General features: G+C 35.4%; 1 protein-coding gene and 1 long non-coding RNA gene across 2 annotated transcripts in view; both read left to right on the top strand.

The window, feature by feature from the left end:
- LOC130425913 (zinc finger protein 91-like) overlaps window positions 1-13985 on the top strand; it is a 235520-nt gene that overhangs the window by 129285 nt on the left and 92250 nt on the right. The window lies entirely within an intron of this gene.
- LOC130426008 (uncharacterized) lies at window positions 7996-10929 on the top strand. Its single transcript, XR_008907128.1, has 5 exons — window positions 7996-8880; window positions 9296-9334; window positions 9655-9719; window positions 9844-9875; window positions 9978-10929. It is a non-coding gene; the product is annotated as an uncharacterized LOC130426008 (long non-coding RNA).

Consider the following 13985-nt stretch of genomic DNA (forward strand, 5'->3'; position numbering starts at 1 on the left):
CACATATCAAAACGAAAACACAGATAGTCACTATACAACAGTAGAAACATCCTTTCACGTTTGCTGTTTGTCAGATAATCTCTAACTCAAAATACTCTCTCTTCATTTCAAACGACGCAACGGCGATAGCTAAGTTTCAAGTCTCGCATTGCCAGAAGTCTCATTAGGGCTACAGTTGTCATCTAGCGGAAGAGAATTGTATTTACATTTACATTTATGCATTTGGCATGCACTTTTATCCAAAGCGACTTACATTGAACTTATACATTTATACATGGGTATGTGCAATCCCCTGGGCTCGAACCCACAACCTTGCGTTGTTAACCCAATGCTCTTACCGCTGAGCTACAGGAAAGCTTTCTTTAAAAAATATTTGCATTTTATTTAATTTGTTAAAATGAAAGAAAAATAATTTCGTAAAATGTGAATGAATTTTATGTGACAGCAAATATAATGTTTTGCAATGTTTACTCGTGTCATAACACAAGTGTCTGTTGCCATCTTTAAGAATCGGCTGGAAACACATCGCTTCCGTCAGCATCTGACCGATCATTTGTGATTTTCTATATCTTTTCTACAATATCTATAAAAACAAAAAAGCATGCTTAGAAAATCTACCCACATGGAAAGAACCTATATGAGGATATAAGCACATATATGAAACCTATATGCAGTATATATGCCACATATAGGCATAATTGAGATGCATATATGTGCATATACAGGCCATATAGGTCTCCTGTATTGCTTCTTTATATCCACATATAAGCCCTATATGTACATACAACATATGTCTCCTATATAGCTCATGGCAGGATCTGGTGATTTTGTAGCTTATATCCCACACGGAAAAAACCTATATAAACCTATATGTTTTAATATAGGTTTTGATATAGGTTTTTAATATATGTGACATATATAAAATTGGCCGTTTTCCTATATTATATGTACATATATGCACATATATGCGTACATATATGCATACATATATGCGTAAATATATGCGTAAATATATGCGTAAATATATGCACACATATATGCACACATATATACATGCATATATGTACCTATATAGGTACATGTATGCACACATATATATGCATCTATATGTATATATGTACGCATGTATGTGTATATATGTACACATATATGTAGACATATATGTACACATATATGTGCATGTATGTACGCATATATTTACGCATATATGTGCATATATTTGCGCATATATGTACGCATATATGTGCATATATTTACGCATATATGTGCATATGTGTACGCATATATGTACCCATATATGTACCCATATATGTACGCATATATGTACGCATATATTTACGCATATATTTACGCATATATGTATGCATATATGTACGCATATATGTGCATATATGTACATATAATATAGGAAAACGGCCAATTTTATATATGTCACATATATTGAAAACCTATATCAAAACCTATATTAAAACATATAGGTTTTTTCCGTGTGGGTAAACTTGGCTCTGTACACTTTAGTAGGCTTCGTGAGAGATGTTTTTATGGCTCTTATGCTTTTTGTTGTCCTAATGTTTGACCCAATTGCTTCAATCTTTTAACTATAAAAGCATCTGTTAAATGACTACATGTAAATGTGATAACAAAGATTCTAACACTTTTGTCTATATTCATTGCAGGTCTGGATCAGGGCTAAAGCCAAACCATTGAAATCAGACTATAAATTGTCTTGATTTCGCCGGGTGGGCTTATAGCAGACTGCACTTAGCCCATCCAATTCAGAGTTAAATCGTGACTACAGCTCGACCATATAATGAAATTATACTTCATATTGATCATATTATGTATATTGAACATGATGAGATATCAGAAATCTCTGTCTTGACTGGTCAAAGAATGACAATGAACCAGTCTTGATTTACCCGGGCTTCAAATAGCCGGTCTGAATTGGAGCTATCTCGGGCTATGCACAAAACACGTCAAATCAATGAAACCATACTCCTTCAAAACTGTTGGTTTCGTTTACATGGTGGAATATCATACAAGTTGTTTAGGCAAAAATGACATTTAACCAAATTCAAGGTTATTTGGTTAGAAGTGGGTTACTCACAGCCGGACACCGGACTATAAATGATCTATACTAAACCAAGACGGTGAAATGACGGCTATTGCTTGCTGGGTGCAAACCCGTTTAAATGTAAAAACATGCAGTTATTTCACCATCTGTACAGCACATGCTTTTGAAATACTCTGAAATAAATGAGCTTCAGAGAAATGTTTGAAACTATTCGAGGCTCTGTGACTAACAGTCAGTCACACCAGCGTTGGCAGGCAATATAGTTTGACACGTGCAACCAATAAACAATGTCTATTTCCATTCTTCTTGCTCACATTTAATTTATTTTAACACATATAATTGATTTCTTCAATAGTACACAATCACAAAACACATAAATGTCTCTTTCATGTTTATTTTTTACTTGATTTCAAACGCACATATTTGATTTACCAATGCACACTTCACGGTCAACAACAGGAATGCTCCGACCCCACACCTGTCTTCCATTTCCTCTAAACATTTAAAAAACGTTTGTTTTGTGTTATGTATAAACAAATGTTGACAGGCAGGCAACACGGTTGATAATCGACCAAATTTGTGAATGAAACAGAATAATGAAAGTGTTTCTCATATGTACTTCCACCAGTATTTAAAGAATAAAGTCATGAAGATTTCGTCTGTTTGTCTGTTTTTCATTAAAATCCTTACCACTGCACAGTCCCGTTAACACGATACTCATTCACGATCTCGGGAGCAAAGGGAGTTGATCGAACAGGTAACATCACATATAACGTTTGTCGCTGAAGAGATTAACACATGCGAGTATTTAACTGTTTGTGTCTTTTGCAGTGATTTTATTCTGACTCTAGATTTGTGTTTTTCTGTCAGATTCCGTCTGTTTGTGATTTGCTTTACTTTTGGTTTCACACAGTTTATCAATGCGGAGATCAATATAACTTTTGCAATCCATTCATAAACAGTATATTTTACAAAACCTCTCTGAAAACGTTTGCCGCGCCTTTTAGGTTAGTCAAATGCACAGTTAGTTGATAGTTGAACTATTTTCATCTCGATGCGGCGACGACGCGCCTGGAAAAATGCGTCGCGAACGAGTCACCGACTATTGCGAAATGTGAAGAGCCCTTTAAAAGAACATTTTATGACCTTTTATGAAGCCATAAAGAGAATTCAAAATGACATTAAAGCCCGCCTAAACATGTAAATATAAAGTAACGTATTTCTTGTAATGTAAGTTAATGTATTTAAACTGATCATGTGACTAGACTTTGCTAACAAATGTTCTCTAACATCAGCTATAAAGTCCAAAATCAACATTACAAGTCCTAAAAAGTGAGGTTTTGGGATTTATAAATCGAGAAGATGCAGAAAACATTCACTCTTTGGGCTTAAGCTTTTTAAAACAACACATTGAATACACATTTGACAGAAAAATAATTTCATTACCTGTGATGATAGTTCTGCAGTCTATTGAATTCCTCCTTGCTAATAAAACGGACTATATACCCACAGTCATACACTAACAAAAAAATGTTTACGATATTGTTCACTTTATTTAAACAATTCATTTTGTTTTAGCACCATTGTATTAGGTTTTATGCATGTTCAAACACAATTGCATTGTGTTAAACGGACTAAAAACAGTAGCCTAATGATTTGGCTTAACTAAATGTATATATTTTAAATGAACAACTTTTCAATTTACTTAGATAATTGTTAAACCGTTGGCTTTATTATGTTTGCCTTCTTACATCTCACTAAACGGTCATCATTAAAACTGAATCACCGTATTGGAATTCGCGCATGTAACGCACCCGCCTGCCGACAGTAAGTTCTGCATCCTTCAATTTGATTGGCGATAAATTCTGTCTTGCTTAGTTTGATAGGCTATTTTCTGCGCTGTTGCTGTAATTTAATTGGCTCATGAGTTCATGTGTTCAGTGTGTCTGGATCTACTGAAGGATCCAGTGACTGTTCCCTGTGGACACACTTACTGTATGAGATGTATCACAGACTGCTGGAATCAAGAAGATCAGACGAGAATCTACAGCTGTCCTCAGTGCAGACAAACCTTCAGTCCACGGCCGGTTTTAGGAAAGAATGTGATGGTTGTTAAAATGGTGGAGAAACTGAAGAAGACCAAACTTTCTGATCACTGTGACTCTGGTGCTGGAGATGTGGAGTGTGACGTGTGTACTGAGAGAAAACACAAAGCCATCAAATCCTGTCTGATGTGTCTCAACTCTTACTGTCAAACTCATCTTGAGCAACATGAGAATCTCTTCAGAGGCCGAAGACACAACCTGATAGATCCCACCAGACGACTGCAGGAGATGATCTGCCCTCAACATGATAAAGTGATGGAGATTTACTGTATTCAGTGTCAGAGATGTATCTGTCCAATGTGTTTGGGTGAACACAAAAATCATGATCTGGTATCAATTCCAGAAGCAATCAAAGAGAAACAGGTGAGAAATAAATCAAACTGTTATTTAATTGTATTACCTGTACCTTTGATTTTCTTTTCATCTTTCAATGAATCTATGGTTATATTTTTTCCATTATCATCATTAAACTTTGAGTTATACAGTTACATCTTTCACTATTATGTAAATTTCCTTGTTTAAATAAACCCAGAGTAAACTCCAGCAGAAGATCCAGAAGAAAGAGAGAGATCTTCAGCAGCTCAGAGACACTGTGGCGTCTCATCAGGTCAGATGTAGGCCTGTTCTAACTCTGCTGTTTCAATTCAGGCTCAATTCCTGTTTTACTACGGGTTTTTATTTACTATAAAAGTACACATTTTTAATGCAATACAATTTTCTAAGCTTTCACTTTTTACATTTATCAATCATTTCTTTAACAAAAACCTTTACCAAATATTGCGATCTTGACCTGCCAATGTGTCATTAATAATCTAGTTTACTAGCTGTTTTCAAAAAGCACAGCTCAAATTACTATGAACTGTTTTTTAAACTTATTCAGTAGTGTACACAAAAAGACTTGAGGAATATAGATAGAATGATCAATAATCAGTAAATTTTATTATGTGCATACCCTGTAAGAGTAAATGACAGACAGATCTCTAGGTACTAAGTAGTAAAATTCATACACATTTTTTTTGCTATTGCTCTTTCTAATCTTCTCATTTAATGTTGAATGCAAGTAGTGCAGACGGGTGATGAAAAAGTTCTGTGCAGCTTTAAACAAAGTAAATATGTTGTGAGACATACAGTGGGTACGGAAAGTATTCAGACCGCCTTCAATTTTTCACTCTTTGTTATATTGCAGCCATTTGCTAAAGTGTTTTTTTTTCTCAACAATGTACACACAGTACCCCATATTGACAGAAAAACACACAATTGTTGACATTTTTGCAGATTTATTAAAAAAGAAAATCTGAAATATCACATGCTCCTAAGTATTCAGACCCTTTGCTGTGACACTCATATATTTAACTAAGGTGCTGTCCATTTCTTCCGATCATCCTTGAGATGGTTCTACACCTTCATTGGATTGGATTTGATTAGGAAAGCCACACACTTGTCTATATAAGACCTTACAGCTCACAGTGCATGTCAGAGCAAATGAGAATCATGAGGTCAAAGGAACTGCCTGAAGAGCTCAGAGACAGAATTGTGGCAAGGCACAGATCTGGCCATGGTTACAAAAAAATGTCTGCTGCACTTAAGGTTCTGCACTTAAGGTTCCTAAATTCCATCCTTAAATGGAAGACGTTTTGGACGCCAAACTGAGCTATCGGGGGAGAACAGCCTTGGTGAGAGAGGTAAAGAAGAACCCAAAGATCAGTGTGGCTGAGCTCCAGAGATGCATTCAGGAGATGGGAGAAAGTTGTAGACAGTCAACCATCACTGCAGCCCTCCACCAGTCGGGGCTTTATGGCAGAGTGGCCCGACGGATTCCTCTCCTCATTGCAAGACACTTGAAATCCTGCATGTAGTTTGCTAAAAAACACCTGAAGGACTCCAAGATGGTGGATACATTTAATTATATCTGCATTGTGTGTGCTAATGACACTTTTGCTTTTATGCATGCAGGATATAATAATTCATTACACAGCTCTAGACTTCATCCATCATATTTCTGAAGTCTGTTCGGTTTTTAGACAAGAAACACGATTTGCTTGACCGAAGACATCATCTAAGGTGCGGGGCTTGTGCTTATGTGCTTTGGAATCAATTCCCAGCCCTAGTGAGATGTGTCTCTGTTTCTGGTCTAACACATTGACACATGTGTATGAATGAAAGTGTGTTTGTGTGATTGTAATGTGTGTGTGTGTGAAACAGCGTTCAGCACAGTCAGCAGTGGAGGACTGTGAGATGACGTTCACTGAACTGATGTCTAAGGTGACACAGCTGATCAGAGATCAGGAGAAGACTGCATTACGTCCAGCTGAAGGAGTCTTGGAGCGACTGAAGCAGGAGATTGAAGATCTGAAGAGAAAAAACAATGAGCTGGAGAAGATTTCACAAACACAAGATCACGTTCAGTTTCTTCAGGTAAATAAACCGAGGGACCAAATGCAGTTAAGAAGTGTCCTTATTTTGATCTGCGTATTAATCTACATATTTATTTTGACTTTTTTTCCATGTCTTGTGCTTATTTTCAGTATATATTGTATGTTATGTCTAAATACTCGGAACTTCTGTTACTACAACAAATTCCTAATTCTGATATTGGTTCAGATTTGGGGCCTATTTATAAAATGTTAATAATTTGATTTTATGATCATTTCTCAAAGTGCGTATGACGTACGTGTGATAAATAGAAGAACCGCACAGAAAACGTGTGTAGTCCTCTCTTTCAGATGTGAAATGTAATCTATCTTTGGCTTGTAAGTGATGTCTAATTAATGTCATTGACATATGAAAGAGTCAACATCTAAATCCTCGATGAGCAGCAGTGGTGTAGTCATGGCAAAGAAAGTGGTGTACTGAACTATACAACCATTATCCACGACCCCAAATGGCCATATATAATGGAGTTTGTTTTTTCTAGTAGTTCAGTTAAATATGCCATTTATTAATATTTATGCATTATTCTTCACAAATCCTATGAAGTTATAGCATTGGATAAAACTGGTCTATACCAGTACTGCTGACCACACTACAATAGTTCTTCAAAGCATCATATGTTTTAATCACATCACGTACAAAAGATTATGTAAAAAGACATGCAAGATTTTACTTAATACAGATGTAACTTTGCCATCTCTGTGTGTATACTTGTTGTTAATTTAAGGCGAAGATACAAATGCATGAAGTAAATGTTGTGGTGAAAATAAACGTAATGAGGATCTTTAAAACAACTGTAAAGCTCTATGAAAAAGTAAGTATAGGTGCAGATGGCCCCAACTAGACCACTGATCAGCAGCAGGAATGGCTTATTTTCCAAAAATCTGCAACTCTCGGACAGGCAAAAGAGTGTACGTCTGCTAAAAACCCTGAATTGAGCTAAGCACTTTTCCACATCAAAGACCGCTTTTAAAAATATGAACAGTCACATGGATTTTTGCGTTCACACACGTTATAAATGAGGCCCTTGATCTCTTATCTTTCTGTGTCTGTAGAGTTTCCAGTGTCTCTCTGTCTCTGGATCAACACAAAACATCAGTGTCACATCTGACGTCCATTTTGATGATGTTTTGAAATCTGTGTCTCAATTCAGAGAGAAACTGCAGCGTTTCTATAGAGAGGAGATACACAAGATTTCTGGTAAACTGATGGATTTTTATATAAAATACAGAAGATGTAGATTTTATTTCTTGCATGGAAATGAAACAACAGTCATTTGGTTTCCATAGTTACAAGCATCCAGTTCCCTGAACCCAGAAGCAGGAGGGAATTCCTACAATGTAAGTTCCTAATACTGAAGAAACCATGCAGTTTCACAAAGTAGATCTCACTACACAGACATGGAAAACAATCTTACCTAAATGTGTGGAAGCTCATTTATTTGAGTACATTTGCTTCGGTAGTGACTGTAGTGTATGTTTTCACTAATGCATGAAAAGATACTTCATGAAGTTCACACTGGATCAGACTGTCTGAAGGACGCCGAGCGGCTAGAACCACTGATTCACAAAAGCAGTATCCAGATCATCCAGACAGGTTTGACTCCTGAACTGAGGTCATGTTTAGAGACAGTGTGAGTGAACGCTGTTACTGGGAGGTGGAGTGGAAAGGGAAGGTTGGGTGTATCTATAGCAGTGGCTTATAAGAGCATCAGTAGAAAAGGACTCGGTCTGGAGAGTGCAGCCGGACGCAATGATCAGTCCTGGAGTCTGTTCTTTTCTCCAATCTATTGTTCATTCATTCATTATAATTCAGAGATGATTGTGTCTGTTCTCCCGAGTTCTTCTAGAGTAGGAGTGTATGTGGATCACAGTGCAGGAATTCTGTCCTTCTACAGCATCTCAAGCGACACGATGAATCTCATCCACAGAGTTCACACCACATTCACTCAACCTCTCTATCCTATGTTTGAAGTATACTGTAAGCCCGAACAGTACTACTAGCTTATAAAGACTGAGGTCACTACAGTTAAAATCTCTTGCTGAGTTAATCCACCTTTAAACTATTAATGTCTATGAACAAATATGTATTTTTATGTTTGTGTGCCTCAGCATTTTTGACGGAACACCGCTGGTTCACTCACTATTTTTAAGTGTACCGTTGATCACGTGATATGACGTCATGACGTGCTGCGCTTACTGACGTTACCAGAAAAATCTATCCAAGATGGCTACCCTCTCGAGCGACCTGGTATCAAGCATGAAGCAACTTGTAAGTAAACCAAAACACTTCAAAACTACTTTGCTTCTTGTAACATTGTAAGAATATCATATTACACGTGATATTTGACTGCTAGACGAGGCTATTTTTAATATATAAGTTTCACGCGCATCTTCACGGTGCCGCGCGCATTTTTTAGGCGCCGAAAGCGCAATTACCATCAGTCCGCCAGCTAGTGACAGATAATATCGCGTGTACCCGTGTACTGTTAAGGTCGTGGCAAGACAATAATGTGAACGTTAGTTAATAACTCTTTTCATAGTCCTTCTGTTTTTTGAATGTGTTGCTGCTGTTTGTGTTAAGCCCCCTTAGCTGTAACTTTTACTCAAACAAAGTTAAGGTTATGTACATAATAGTTACCGAATGAAGTTTTTATTAAACCTTTACAAACGTCTTTTCATTATAGGTTGTGGAAGAAGTGCAGTGAGCATCCCCCAAAACCAAGGTGACTCAAATGTTAATTTAGGCTGTAACCTATTTTTCACCATTTCTTTTATTTTTTAATTCCATTTCTAATTCATTAGCATATAAATCTAGCCTTACACTATCTCTTGAACTAATATTTTTGAATAACAAGTTAACGTTAGCCACCCTCTAAAGTGGATCAACATGGTTTCTGTGTTGTCAGATAAATTCATTTAAATGTTTATAAAGAGCGGAAGCAGACACATTCTGTGTGATTTCATAATATCAAAGCATAAAGCAGATAATACCCCACCTGTATTTTGAAATCTGATAATATTGTTATTTGCACTCTTGTTCTAGATCAGTTATTTTAGGCAGTCAGCAGTGAATGTATGGACACAGAAGACTTTGATCTTTTTTGAAAAGTGAGTTGTAATGGTATCTATATTACCCAGTCGTTGCCAATTATTTTTGCTTTTGCTGTCCTTGAGTAAATCAATTAAAAGTCTTCTGCTATCTTGCTGTCTGTTTTGTGTGCATGTGCAGCAGACCTACATTGTCACCAGAGAGCAACTTTATCTGTAAGTTACATTAACACTTGGAATTTTGTATCATTAATTTGTAAAGAGGTTGATTGCATAATTTGACTGGTTTCATATTGATTGTTTTATCTGTGCCCACAGGACCAACTTGGGTTGATGTATGCATTGCATTTGGACTATCCCAAGAAACTCATTCACACTTTTACATTCTTACAGAAAATCCTAATGGGTCTTGATGATGGTATACCACTTAAATCCTGCCAACTGAGTCTCAAAAATGACATGTTAATGAAATAGTAGGATAACTTAAGAGTTGTGTTTACAAGAAAATACACATGTCTGCATGTTGATGTGTTCTTGGGGTTCCCAGTATGGTAACTTTATAGTATGTTGTTGAACACCATGGTAGTCAAAGCATTTGAAACTGTTTACATTTGACAGATTATGTCTTGCCCACCAAATCTAACGTAGTTGCTGTTGTTTATACTTATTGGTTGTACACCAACTTGATGCTCTGAATCCTAAAATGATGTGAGATGTGCATTTTCATATTTTGTTTTTATAGGTTTTTACAATCAGGAAAGATTATATGTCTTGACTTTGTGTTTTGATAAGTTTATTTATTTACTTTTTATTTTTATTTTTTTAATTCCATTTGCACTTTGATGGTCATGGCTGTTACTAATGCTGCTTTAAGAAAGTTTTGTATTAAGCACTTGAAGATGCTCAGTTCCTGATTGTCTTGTTCCTGTTTGATATGTAGAGATACATATGTACACACACACACACACACACAAACACAAACGCACAACCATACACTACATGAGTTTAACTAAATGTTAGTTATATTTGTAGCAAGAGCAGAGGTGTTTAATTTTGCTCTCTATGTAAGTGTTCATTCCAACTAAATACTTCCAGTGAACCAGTGAAACTTAAATAAATTTCACTGGTTAACACACCTACAGCTATTGGGTAGGTGGTGAAACCAGTATGTGCCTTGAGTCACTTAGCTCATCATGGCACAGACGCCTCTGAGCTAGAACAAAGTTTTATAAAAATGAATGCTGTTGATGTTCTGACATGTTTGAATAAAAAAATTTAAAGACTGAATAAAAGAAAAAAGAAAATGTACAGCTGAAGTATTTTTTGTAGTTAACTTTAAATTTCATTAGCTTGTGGGATATACACAAGTATATTTTTTTAATTTGTAGATTTCTATTTAAATAAGTACCATTGGATCAAAATATACTAGTCAACGTTTGAAGTGGATCAAAACCTTTCATCAAAGTTGTTCTAAATTCAAAATGTGTTTCTTTAACAATTCATGCATAACATGACAGTCCGTTATAAGTCTATGTGGTCATTAAAGAAATGTCATCCTTAATGGCTTTTGATGTTTACCAGACATGATTGTTTGTCACTAGGTACCAATTGACCTGTCACGGGTGTCCAAAATTGGGAACTGGTTATCATTTAAGGCTTTTGCTTCATTTGTTGTTTTTTGTTCATGACTTGTTTCAGGCATTTGTTGAACCATGCAATTCATGCTTGGTTTACAGTACAGAGATTATTCATCTGCTGACACTTAAATGTGTGACAAGTCAATTCACACCATGTGAGAAATAATCACATCTGGGCATCATTAAAAGTGATGAGGAATGAAATCCCAGTGATGACAACATTGATTAGACCTAAGTGTTTAGACATGAATTTTGAACAATACCTGTTCTTGTTTTAGGACAATTTTGATTAACTTTTTTGATCCACTTCAAATGATGACTAGTGTAATTAAGTATGGAGAAACTAAAAATGTGCGAGTGTTAAACAATATTTTTAAGCACGGTGCACTTACATGTTTTAAAAATAAAATTTTAACATTTAAGTTTGATTAGAGTGTAACTTTAAAAAAAATCAAACTTAAAAAAATTAAGTTAGTTACCTCAAAAGTTATTATGTAATCAGTTTCTACAAAAGTTTTGAGTACTATTAACTTATTGGGGTTTACAGTGTAGATGATCACTCATTATTTAGACTCTCTCAGAATAAACTATTAGTAGGGTAAATGAATATTTCAGTACAGTTCATTCTGTAATTAAAACATCTAATGTCATGTGTGGCCATTAAACTCTCAGGACAAAGAGCTGATAAAACATCTCCTTGGGAGTATAATGAGGTCAGTTGTGGAGACTTGGGGCCTCATTTATAAAACCTATCTACGCACAGATTTGATCGTTAAGCGTGCGTATGCAGTTCCTCTGACAAACTTCTGTAAATATATTGTTGTTCCAATATGTAGTTACGTAATTCCTGTTACACACGTGCACTTACTGAAGTGTTGTTACCAAAGTCCTGTTACACATTTGTACATAGACCAGGTATTCAGTGGGTAGTTACATGTGTGTAGTTACACAAAAAGTCCAGTTGTAGATACTATTTACCAATGTGTACTTACACAGAGTTAACATACTATCACTTCTAATTACCATGCAAGTTCACAGGTGTCATGTTTACAAAGTTATGAATACTGTGACAGTTACACTGTTTTTAATTTCACATTTATAAAGTCAATACCATTTTTAATATATTAAGCCATACATCTCTCTATACCCAAGGTTCTTTTTAAAGCTTGTGTCGAGCAAATATGGTCGTGCTAGATGAAGCCTTCGAAACATTCGAAACATGTCTCGTCAACATAGAAATCATGTGTCCAATGACAAACGAAGCTTCAAGCTTCCCAAAACGTTACAAAATGATTTTTAAACGGAAATGGTGGTGCGGTTGAACACCCTGTTGTGGTGACGCAAGAGTGGAACTATGGCAGCTGAGAAGGCCATTCTTTGTGTTATTTTTGAATAATTTTCGGATTTGAATACTGCAAAATAGATCTCTTCTAATATCCCTAATTGTTGCGTAAACCCAGCAGCAGCAGACACATTTTTAAACGACTTTACTTGGATCAATTGTGCGAGCTGTCTCTTTAATACCGTTTGGGTTATATACATGTTGCTGCTGATTGGGCCGACAATCTTGACACATCCACCAAACAAGAGAAAACGAATCTAGGCAATTCAAGCGTTACAGACGTGTCATTTTGCGTAATGGAAGTGACATAAAAAGCTCAGAGAATGAATTTGTTACGAATATATTGAACCATCTGTTTATATTTTACTGAACACTTGTTGATGTAGTCAAAACATAAAAAAGTCATTCTATGACAAAAAACATCTATTTATAAACATGCGTTATGGATGTGACAAAAAAGGACGCAGTTTTTGGCAGACGATAAATTCTGTAGGATTTCTGTAAAATAAAATGTGCAATCCTGAAGCAATAATACCCAATAAGTGATGCCTCTTTGTAGAGGATGAAATAGTTACTTTATTTAAATTTTCATGTGTCCATTTATAATGAATTTGATGCGTTATGGATGTGACAATCCTGAAAATGTCACTTACCTGACTGTGAACAATCATGAACTAAAAATAAAACAAATGCTTCACAAGCTTCACATGGGTATTTAACCACTAAATGTTAAAATCTGTGCTGTTAACATAGTAAAAACCGCTGGTAAATAATTCATGTTTTCGTGGTAAGATTGACAATTATTACTCATTTTTTTATATAACTTTATCACTAACACGAGAATCCATTAAAAATATAAGTTATTGATTATTAACGAATTATTAATTTCATATTTATAGCCTACATTGTTATTATTTGAACATTACCTACATTCACATCTTACATTCAAAAATACTGGTGCTCTTATCTCATATATGCGTAGCACTTTATTTTTTTTAAACACTTTCAACGTCAAATATTGGGAGGAAAAGCTAATTTTGAAAAAAAATCTGTATTGGTACATATCTACACTGAAACATTCCAAAACAAAAGAAATTCTCATCCTTCTTTATAACTACCTTATAATGAACAACCTGTGTGATTTGAATTCATCACAGAAATTACATTCATAATTATTTTTTTATTTCATCTCAATATTCCAACAATGTAAAATGTGAATGAACAATATACACATTCTTAGCATTAAGGGTATGTGAAATGTTGGGTTCATTTTGAATCTTTGTTTTTTATTACTTGTTCAAGTTTGCTGTGTTGTATGTTTAATTGTTTTATATGTGAAGGCAACTG

The sequence above is a fragment of the Triplophysa dalaica genome, chromosome 7, assembly GCF_015846415.1.
Source record: "Triplophysa dalaica isolate WHDGS20190420 chromosome 7, ASM1584641v1, whole genome shotgun sequence".
In the NCBI taxonomy this organism is placed as follows: domain Eukaryota; kingdom Metazoa; phylum Chordata; class Actinopteri; order Cypriniformes; family Nemacheilidae; genus Triplophysa; species Triplophysa dalaica.